Here is an 11,342-nt window from a genome sequence, read left to right as displayed (position 1 = left end):
GATAGATAGATAGATAGATAGATAGATAGATAGATAGATAGATAGATGATAGATAGATGGATGGATGGATGAATAGATGATGGATAGAAAGATGGATAGATGAATGGATAGATAGATTAATAGACAGAGATAGAGATATATACATATATATGTGTGTATACATTGTATATACTGATATACATACATGTTGTTTCTCTCATAAAATCTAATCTCCTTCAGGACAGTAACTATCTGACCTGGTGTCTCACCCAGAGCCCAGCACAAAGTGGGCACTTACTAAATCCTTGTCAATTGAATGGTTCAAAGTCATGTTCTGTCTTTTGGGCCCAAGCTTTTCCATAGATGTTGCTGTACTTGCAGCCAATGTTTAATGAATACTGTTTGAATGAATTGTGCCCCACTGGCCTGGAAGTGGAGAACACAGAAATCCTTCTGCCAGTGTTGGTGGGCACCTATTCTGCAACTTGCAGTATTAGAACATTGCCTGGAGTTCTGGGAAGGGAAGTGACTTGCCCAAGGTCTTGTAACCAGGATATGTCAGGGGTTAGACTTGAGCCCAGATCTTCCTAGCTTGGAGATGGTCTCTTCCCACCCCAGCAATCATCGCCAGTGCTCTGAGGAGAAGAGAGGGGTCTCTTGGATCTTCAGGTGCCCAGCCCAGGGCCTGACTCCCTGTCCAATGAGCCCAGTGCCCTGCTTTCCCACTCCCTGGGTCAGGACACTTGATCCCTTGACTAGTTGACAAGTGGAGGGAAACCTAACCAAACCAAACCAAAACTGCATAGGAGGAAAAATGGTTAAGTGTGCCTAAGGAAGCTCCCAGCAGCCAAGGCATTAATTATCCCAGCCAAGCTGAGGCTGTGACAATGACGTACTTGGAGCTGTTTTTTTCTAAGCCCCCAGCTCTGCTGTGAAAAACCAAATTTTCCATGTGAAGTTAAATGGGAGACACTGAACTCTGACTGTGCTTCTGTGAGCAGATCTTGCTGTGATCTTCAGGCCAAGATGCTTAGCTGAGATGCTGAAGAAAACCTAAATTTGGCAAATTTGAATTGTTCAGGGCCTTTGGCTGGAGTGAGAAGAATGTGGACTTGGAGTCGGCTGGGGCCTGGGTTTGAATCCTGGCTCTGACCCTTGGGCAAATAATTTCATCTCTCAATCTCCTCATCTGGAAAACGAGGAAAATAATCCTTGAGTTATTTATCCTACAGGACTTTGGTGATGAAAGGCAGAGGAGTATAACTGGGTGGTGCAGTGGATAGAACGCTGGGCCCAGAGTCAGGAAGATCTGAGTTCAAATCCAGCCTCAGGAACTTCCTAATTGTGTGACCTTGGGCAAGTCATTGAACCCTCAAATGTTTACCTCAATTTCCTCACCCATAAAATGAGCTGGAGAAAGAAATGGCTAAACCACTCTAGTATCTTTGCCAGGAAAACCCCAAATGGGGTCAAAAGAATCAAACCCAACAAAACACACTAAAAAGAGCAACTGAAGTCAGAAGATCTGAGTTTGAATCCTGGTTTGAATCCACTTAGACTTACTATGTAGTCTGGGCAAGTCCCTGTGCCTCCATTTTCTTGTCTGTAGAATAAGGATAGTTTCTGAGGTCCCTTCCCTTTCTCCCTCTAGTATCTTATGAGTACTGGTTTGGAACCTTGGGCAAATGACTTCATGTCTACAGATTCAGTTTTCTCATCTGTAAAATGTGAGTGTTGAACCAGATGGCCCTTGAGCTGCCTTCCAGACCTAGAGCTATAAGGCTATGATGTCTGAAGTCCTTTCCAGTCCTAAATTTATAATCTTATGAAATCCCTGTTTTAAAAAATATATATAGAGGCAGCTAGATGGTGCAGTATTCGAATAGAGCACCAGCCCTGGAGTCAGGAGGACCTGAGTTCAAAACCAACCTCAGACACTTGACACTTAACTAGTTGTTTGACCTTGGGCAAGTCACTTAACCCCAATTGCCCTGCCTTCCCCCTCCAAAAAGCAAAAGAGAGAAATATATATAGACACCATTTGTCTTCATATTATACTTATTTCCCACCCTGCTCCATATGGAACCTACCTTTGTGACAAAAAAATTAAGCCAAAATGTCCATTACAGAGACTATATCTGACATCATATAGTCTAGGGTGACCCGTGTCAGAGAGAAGCACTGTAATTTTTTCTCTTTGTCAGGGATGGAGGTGGGGGGAGAAGAAGGGGTCAGAATAGAATCCAAACCAAGTCTTCTTCATTCACCTTCTTTGTGTCATAGATCCCTTTGGTTGTCTGCTGGAGCCCTTCTTAGAATATGATTTGCTGCCCACGTTCACGATGGACAGAAATACTCAATTCCAGTTAGAGGTTAGTGAAAACTAAGGGGTCATTTTTGTTCCCATCTAAGGTCACAGATGTCCTGAAATCTATGAGGAGGGGGAGGTCTGTTGATACCCGGTTAAGAATTTCTGATCTCAAAAGAAGAGGCTCACCCACATTTTCTGCCCCAGAAATGGCTGTGACAAAAATACAAATGGTCCTGATAAAACTCTTTAAAATTATTTTTAATGAGGGGTTTAGAATCAGTAACCCTTCAGCTCTCAATCTGTGATTCTATGTTCTTTTGGATGAAAATGTCCCCTTCTTTGGGATATCCAAGTCATGATTTCTTCCTTCAAAACTTGCTGATTGGGACAACTTTTTGGTGAAGCAGCAGAGGGAGGGAAGTTAGTCACTTTTGGTTAACCCTGGAAAAAGAATTGTGGGATATCAGAGCAAATCTGGGTCAAAGGGAGGCTTGGCTGGTGGAGGTTGGGGGAGTGGGGAGTGTTTCTAGGGTATCACTTTTCCAGACTCTACCTGATCTTCATTAACCTGGAGAGTTGAGGCCTGAGTAAAATTAGGTTCAATCCAATGATCTCCAAGCACTCTGAAGGCAGAGCTTACCCCGGCACTGAAAGGGGTTGGGGGAAGCGGTCATCTGTACTTTATAAAGGATGTAACTGAGGGTCTTGGAGGAATCATAATACTCTTAGACTGTGGTTTGCAGAGAGCCAGTGACTTACCCTTAGGGACCATCCAGATGACCTTAGTGAAGGGTAGGTCAGTCTCTCTGATCCATTGTCAGGGGCTCAGGCTGCAGCTCCCAGCCCTTCTTTGGAAAGAGGCAAAAAATAGAGATTGTCACCATCCCTCCCTTCCCCACAGTGCTGTGGACGCAGGCTCTGAGGGAATCCGGTAATACTCAGGGATGAACAGTGTAATGCCCCCTTTGGCACAGCTCTTCCCCCAAGTTCTACCACTTCTTTCTCTGTGAGAGTGAAAGAGTAATTCCTGCCCTGGGAGGTTGGGAGAGAATGACAGCAAATGGGGGCCAAGCCCTTTCAGCTCTCTCCGGAATGGTGCCATGTAAATACCAGGTCACGTGGACATTGTTGGGCTTACACCATCACCTTATTATCTCAAAGGAGAGATAAACAGGACGAGATCCATCAGGAAGAGGAAGGAAACAAGTCTGGGAACTGAATGACCTGAGGTTGGGTCTCAGCCCTACCTCCCACCTTGTGTGACCTTGGACTAATCCCTCCCTTTCTCTAAGCATCATTTTCTTCTTCTTTGGCAAAGATCACAAGATCCAACATCTGGACCTCACAGGCCATCCAATCAAACGCTCTCACTTTACAGATTATGAAACTGAGGCCCATTAAAGTAAAATGACTTAGGACCCCAGATCATAGCTCTGGGGTCAGAAAAGGCCATTCAGGTCAATCCCCTTATTCTACAGGATGGTATCACATGTCAGAGGTAAGATTTGAACCAGGTCCTCTGCTTCTGCTAACAGTGTCTTTATCTCTGTATTAATGAGGTCCTGTCTACCTCCGACACTCTCAAGTTCATAAATATAAGATGGGAAACAGGGGGAAGATCTTATAACACAAGAGAAGAGATAAATGATCCAGGCTGCAAATGGGGGGTAGGCACAGGGCAAGAGATTGGCTTGCCCAAGGTCACATAGTGAGGCAGTGGGGAGTCATAATTTGAACCCAGGTCTTCTGACTCTAGGTCCAGCATTAATTCTACCATTTCATGCTTGAATTATAAAATATGTGGAAATCAAGGGGAGAAAGAAAAGATTCCAGTGCCTTTAAACATTGTTTTCTATTCAGTCATGTCCTACTCTCAATGGTCCCATTTGGGGTTTTCTTGGAAGAGATACTGGAATGGGTTGCCATTGCCTTCTCCAACTCATTCTACAGAGGAGGAAATTGAGGCAAGAAGGGTGAAGTGACTTTCCCAGGGTCACATAGTTAGGGAGTGTCTGAGGTCAAATTTGAACTCAGGCCTTCCAGACTCCAGACCCAGTGCTCTCTCCACTGTATCAAATGTCAAAAAGTGTCAACTGGCTGTTCTTTCTCAATCATTAAAATAATAGCTTCCCAAAAAAGCCCACCAAAAAACTCCAAACCCAAACCAAACCAAACCAAACCCCAAGCCTGTACAATGCTCTCTCTATTTCTCTTTACCCTTAATCTGCATCATTTCTCCCATGAGAAGGTTAAGAGTGAAACAGGTCATTGGAATGTCGGTGATTTAGTCAGAATTCCTCTTAACTGAAGGATTTCATTTGGCTCCTCCTCTCTTTACAGCCATTGAGTTGTCACACCTTAAAACTGAATAAAAATATGGTTTGGCAGAGGGCAAAATATAACACTGGGATTTGTATATGAAGTGAACATAGGAGAAAAAAATAGCTTCCATCCCAGTAATGCTTCAAGGTTTAAAACACTCTCATGGTAACTTGGGGAGGTTAGAGGCACAAGTATCATCCCCAATATACAGATGAGGAAACTGAGGCTCAATCAATGAGTCAATAAGCATTTCTTAGGCACCCATGGCATACCAGGCACTGGGATACAAGGATAAAAATGAAACAATACCTGCCTTTGAGGAATTTACAGTCTGGTCAGGGGAGACAGTTTGGTCACTCATAAATAAAAATAAAATATTATTTGGGGGGTAGAAATATGAGCAGTTGGGGGTCAGGAAAGGCTCCAAGTATGGTTACTTGAGCTGCTTGAAGGGAACTAGAGAATATGATGGGTGGAAATGAGGGAGCACATTTGAGCCATGCAAAATTAAGGTAAATGAGTAAGTGTCAAAGGAGAGATCCAGAACCTGGTCTCTTGATAACTAGATCTCCCTAAAAATCCAGGACTTTTCTTTTATGCCTCACCCAGGGGCAGCTAGGTGGTGCAGAGGAGAGAGCTCTGGGCCTGGAATCAGGAAGATCTGAGTTCAAATTTGACCTCAGACACTTCCTAGATGTGTGACCCTGGGCAAGTCACTGAACTTATCTCTGCCTCAGTTTCCTCATCTGTAAAATGAGCTGGAGGAGTAAATGGCCAACCACTCCAGTATCTTTGCCAGGAAAACCCCAAATGGAGTCCTGGAGAGTCAGACATGACTGAAAACGACTGACCAACAGTATGTACAAATCTATCTGCAGGACAGCTCCCGAAAGCCTACACTCTGAGCATTTTCACCTGGGTTTCAGGGGATTGCAGATCTAGAGTTAGAAGTGACCTCAGCAGTCATCTAGTCCACCCTCCTCATTTTACAGAAAAGGAGACTGAGACCCAGCAGGGGAAAAGACTTGCCCAAGGTCTCATACGAAATGTCAGAGACCATTGGCACAGCCATGTTCAGCACAACAGTGAGTATGTGTTGATCTCTGATTGGCCAATAATCATGGGAAATACCTATAGTGTTTCTAGGAGAAATTTAGGGAGACTTTCCCAGACCAGAACAGTATTTTTTGTATATGAGTGTGGCCTGCAGGGAGCCAGCGATAATGGACCAAAGGCAAGACAGCCACAAATCAAGAGAAAATGACCTCTTTACTAATCCTCAGTCTGCCTCCCAAAGCCATCTGAGAGTGGGTGCCTGTGGACAGAGCCCAGCCTTGAGTACTTCATTGCCCCTCCCGCTCCTGGCTCAGAGCTCTGTCATGCTGTCCCTCAGGGGTGGGGGGGCAGCCTGAGTGAGGCCAGAAAAGAAATGGATGGGTGTTTTACACCATGTTTTCTCCACATGCTCGATTCTGTCACCACTTTCCTCTAAGCCAGCGATCGATCAATCGATCCATCTGACAGCAATCCTCTCAATTGCCCCTCCCCACCTCTAGTCAGACACTCATTAACTTGAACTTTGAGCCCCGTCTCACTTTCCTTCCTCTGTTTTATGACAGGACAGAAAGTCATAGTACAAGAAGCCTGGAGCCTCTCTAATCCAACCCCATCATTTACAGGGGAATGAATTGAGGCCAAGGGAGGATAGATTCATGGGCTCCTAGGACCAGCTCTAGAAGGGATCTCACAGGTCCCTGGCAAGAACCCCCATGGCTTGCAGAGGAAGAAGCTGAGACCCAGGGAAGTTTGGTGACTTACCCAAGAACACACAGATAGAAAATCTCAGAGGCAGCATGTGAACTCAGGTCCCTTGCCTTCACACCGCAGCCTCTCCTTACCTGTGTGTCTTGGTTAGCCTAAAAGTAGAGCAGCCCCGAGCTAAACCGAACTCTTTGGAAGAAAGAAACAGAAATAGACCAGATAGAGAGAACAATTGGAATGAGTCTGCCTTCAAGCTGGGTGACATTGCCTCTCTGCCCTCTCTGGGCCTCATGGGCCTCCTCTGTAAATGAAGGTGGCAGGTGCCCAAGGACACTTTTGGTCCTGACATCCTAGGAGCTGAAGGAGGCAGAGGATAGTGGCCCTCAAGGTAGAGAACCTGGGTCCAAATCCAAAACTTACCAGTGAAGTACTTGAAGGGATCATTCATTGTTCAGTCACATCTGACTCTCTGACCCCGTTTGGGGTTTTCTTGGCAAAAATACTGGAGGGGTTTGCCATTTCCTTCTCCAGCTGAAAGGACAACGAGGGTCATCCATTCCAGCTCCTTCTTTTACAGATGAGGAAACTGAGACCCCGAGGAATAACATGATTTGTCCCCAAGACTCAGAGGAAAGAAGGACCAGGGGAAGTCACACTTCATTTCTCTGACTTGGAAGCCAGTGCTCTCTCCCCCGAGCAAAAGGATGTGTGAGCACGCCTGACCGGGGGAAGACTTTTTGTGTAGGGGGAGATGGAAAGAATTAGGAATGTCTCAGGGGACCGCCATAACCTGCCACATGTTGTTCCTAGATTGTCTCACATGTGCTCAGCTTCCCTACCAGACCATAAGCTTCTCAGGATGAAATCTGGATGCGTCTCCTCTTTTATCAGCCCCAGCTGTGGCCCTCAAAGGCCTGGACACATAAGAGACACAAAGTAAAAATTCAATTGCCTGGTGGCAGAGGCATGTCTAGAATGAGGCAGATGGGGCTTTGTACCAGGGTGCCTTCATCTGGGGGCAAGGATGGGAGATGCTTCCTTTCTAGTTCGCTTCTTCCCCACAGTGTCCACTGTCTGTGGGTTTTGTTTAATGGTTTTCTACCGGTTTGTACCACCATTTAATTCAACCAAACCCAGGACATTTCTGGGAAAGGAATCACCTTCTTCCCATCCCCAAGGAAGTTAAAAGTGGAATTTGAAGGGGACGGCCCACCTCTTTTCTAGATTGTAGGATCATAAATGTAGAGGTGGAATGGTCCTTACAGGATAAATCCAGCTATCCCCCATGCTAGCACCTCTCAGCCCATTCCCCTATCCCCCACTGGTGAATTTCCCTCAGGTATAACAATTCTTAAGTATATTTCTCACTGGTTCATTATTCAATGGTTCTGCAGTCAAAGCTTCTGGATTCAAATGTCAGTTCTGCCATTTACCTCTGCTGTGACCTTGGACCCTCCCAGGGTCATGTACAATTATGGCTCCTTAGATCAATGACTTCACCTCTGGGTCTCAGTTTTCCCATCTGTAAAATGAAAGAGCTAGACCTTCTGATGTACCTTTCAGCTCTAACTTCATGAGCCTAGCAAAGCTAAATAGGATATTTTCAGGGATAGGCACCCTTCTTTTGGGGGAATGGGACCATTTCCCATCTCTAGATGAGAGACAATCTACCTTTTCCCACTTTCCCATGGTGGAAGTAGGAAGGAATGTGCCCTGAGTCTTCCAGAAACTCGGCCACCAGCCCCGGCATCCTCTGGCCTTGCTCAGTCAGCTTGAGGGCTGTCCCAGGCCCCCAGAGTTTTGCTTACATGGCAGTCCTTCCTTTCACAGAACTTCCCTCACCCCAAGGGGTTACAAGCAGCCCCCTGCAGCAAGAGAGGCTGGGGTCCAGCAGTGGGCCCACCCTCTGGGGCTTGTTGTCCTGTCAATTTCTAAAAGTCAGACTTGCCATTCGGCAGCAGAAGTGGGAGCGTCTATCAGCACTCCACCCAAGCACATCCCAGGGACTGGGGGAAGCAACACCCTCAAGCTTCTGTGACAGATTCTCCCCAGGAAAACTCCACACTGGGGGCAGCAGCTGTTCCTTAATGACATTCCGGCTCCGGCTTATTCTTTTAAACTCAATTTTCCATCTGGATTGAGGGAGCCACGAGGTCAAGAGCCCGCTCAAGGTCACACCCAATGATGGCTCCTTATTACCATCCATTCTCTCTGAGCTGGAATGAGAGGAGAGAGCTGGTAAAGAAACTGCCTGCCAAAAACCACCAGACTGGAATCATCTGGGTCTAAAGGGCCTCTGAGGGGGCATCTCCACTCGATTTTACAGAAAGGTAAATCAAGGCAGGAAAGGTCCCATATTAAGCAAACTAGGAAGCACAAACTAGGGGAATGACTGAACAAACTATCGTGTATGGATGTAAAGGAACATGACAGCACTGTCTGAAATGACACACTGAGGGATGCAGAGAAGCGGGAGGAAAAGGAACAGGAACTGGCTTGGTCCAGTGAGAAAAGCCCTGGGTTAGGAGCAAAAAAACCTTTGTTCAAATCCCGAGTCTGCCACTTCCTGACCATGTGACCTTGGATGAGTCACTAAACCTCCTTGGGCTTCACTTTCCTCATCTGTAAAGTGGGGGAGTTGCAATGGATGACCTGTAAGATCCTCTCTAGCGCTGTCTGTGATCCTGAGATCTGTGAGAAGACTTGTATGTAGATAGAGTGCTGGAGTTGGAGTCCTGAAGAAACGGGTTCAAATCTAACCACTGATACTTCTCAGCTCTGTGATCCTGGGCAAACCACTTCACCTCATTCAGCCTTGGTTTCCTCATCTGTAGAATGGGGGAAATAATAGCACCTATTTCGCAGCATTATTGTGAAAATCAAATTAGATTATATATATATATATATATATATATATATATATATAAATAGATATATATAGAGAAAGAGGGAGGGAAGTGAAAAGAGGAAAAAGAGGAAAGAAAGAAAGAAAGAAAGAAAGAAAGAAAGAAAGAAAGAAAGAAAGAAAGAAAGAAAGAAAGAAAGAAAGAAAGAAAGAAAGAAAGAAAGAAAGGAGGGAAGAATAGAACTTTTCAACACTTAAAGTACTAGCTACTATTATATGAAGAAACCTATAGATGCTAGTTAATATTATATGAACTAACAAAGTAGAGAAAAGCAGCCCAAGGGAGACACCTACACACATTAACTACAATCAAGCAAATGAAGACAAAGCTAAAATGTTAAACAAAACTCAGACCAGAGGCAATGACTGTGACTGGTGGCAGATGATGGATTTTTCGTGGGAGAGGTGGTGGGCCACGGGGACAGAAATGTATTTATTCTTGTCAGTCATAATCACTGCATCAGACATTTTTGTTTTAATTGGTGGTTATCACCATAAGGAAAGGTATTATGGCAGTGAGGTGGATTATTGCAAAGTAATTAAAGTATAAGAAACAAGGTGTGTTTTTAAAACAGGCCAAAGATTGCTATCGGGGAGAGGCTAGCTCTGGGATTTGATCCAGAGCTGGAATTCCTGACGGATTTAGATCACAGATTAAGAAACACATGTATGAGGGCAAGGTTTGCAAAGGAGCGACAGCACTCATGGGAAGGCTTACTGCCCCAAGGAATTGAGGCTCTGCCCTGACGTGCTCTTTATTCCTCCGAGTTGGGGGGACTTGCCCACCAAGAGTTAAATCCACTTGACCCCTTATGAAGACAGTGGCCCCTGTTTCCTGTTTCCTCTTGCACTGACTGTCACGGCCAGCGTCCCCTCTCTTTGCTTTATTGCTGTCTCCTCTTCCCTGCCCACTAATTCCTCCCAGATGTTGGTCACCTCACCCTAGCCCCCTTCTTCCTCACTACAAGAAGACCCACCAGGTCCAATGCCCCTTCGACATTGCCCCAGAGGTCTGGTGTCTAATGTCCTCAAGATGCCTTTCCCCAGCCTCCCCTCTCCCAGTCACCAGCAGAAACCTACTGTAGCAATCCCATCCACACCACCCGCTAGATCCATATCCTTTAGCCCCAGATGGTATGTCAGAAAGAAGAAAGCACAGACTTGCTCTGTGTCTAACAGATTTCCGACCAAGAACATTCTTTCCCAGGAAAGCATCTGCCTTTCAGCAGAGTGACGCCACAATTCCGCCTCGCAATGTCAGCCCTGAGAACATGCATACATCTTTGTGGAATAGAAATAGAGAGTTAGCCGAGAGGATCCTGACCCAGGACACCCACTCTGGGAGTCTGGCCAAGCTCTGCTCTGAATGTGCTGGGGGATGGGCGGAAGTCTCAGGCCCTCCTGGATCTTCATCTCCCCTGTTTGAGCTCTTCAGACTCTCGCTCCATCCCGATGGAGAGGGAGACCTAGTTTCACCTGTGAGCTGTCCAGAATAAGAGAGAACCAAGGATTCCTAGAGAGGATGACTGTGGCAATTAAGAATTTTTGGCAGAGCAGAAAGAGCCCTGAATCTGGGAACAAAAGGCCAGGTTTGGAATCCTGGCATCACCTGTCACCTCAGTTTCCTCATCTGTAAATACAGATAACGACTCTCGCGCCTCTCAACGATGACAGGGACAGCTTCAACCACCTTCCATCTCCTGTCTCCTGGCTGCTTCTCTCTCCATTTTAAAAGACATACTTTTCTCCAAGATTGAGTTCAAGTACCACTTTCTGCGTGAAACCTTTCCTCATCCGTCCAGCTGCTAATGTCTCTCCCCAACCCCCACCCCACCAATCCCAGCCCAATTTATATTCTCGGTTGTTGCTCAGTAGTTTTTCAGTCATGTCTGACTGGGGATTTTCTTGGCAGAGACACTGGAGTGGTTTGTCATTTCCTTTTCCAGTTCACTTGACAGATGAGGAAACTGAGGCAAACAGGGTGAAGTGACTTGCCCAGGGTCACGCAGCTAGTAAGTGTCTGAGGCCGGATTTGAACTCAGTAAGATGATTCTTCCTGACTCT

General features: G+C 45.8%; 1 long non-coding RNA gene across 1 annotated transcript; it reads right to left on the bottom strand.

The window, feature by feature from the left end:
* Positions 1–2,540: 2,540 nt before the first annotated feature.
* LOC138162077 (uncharacterized) lies at positions 2,541–7,078 on the bottom strand. The gene is made up of 3 exons (XR_011168531.1): positions 6,794–7,078; positions 3,050–3,138; positions 2,541–2,731 (listed from the first exon to the last, which is right to left on the bottom strand). It is a non-coding gene; the product is annotated as an uncharacterized lncRNA (long non-coding RNA).
* Between the last annotated feature and the right edge of the window lie 4,264 nt (positions 7,079–11,342).

The sequence above is a fragment of the Petaurus breviceps genome, unplaced genomic scaffold (genome assembly GCF_028583685.1).
Source record: "Petaurus breviceps papuanus isolate PSGF00001 unplaced genomic scaffold, PetGlider_PUasm1.0 186, whole genome shotgun sequence".
NCBI classification, from domain to species: Eukaryota; Metazoa; Chordata; class Mammalia; order Diprotodontia; family Petauridae; genus Petaurus; species Petaurus breviceps.
This window is presented reverse-complemented; position numbering and strand designations above follow the sequence as displayed.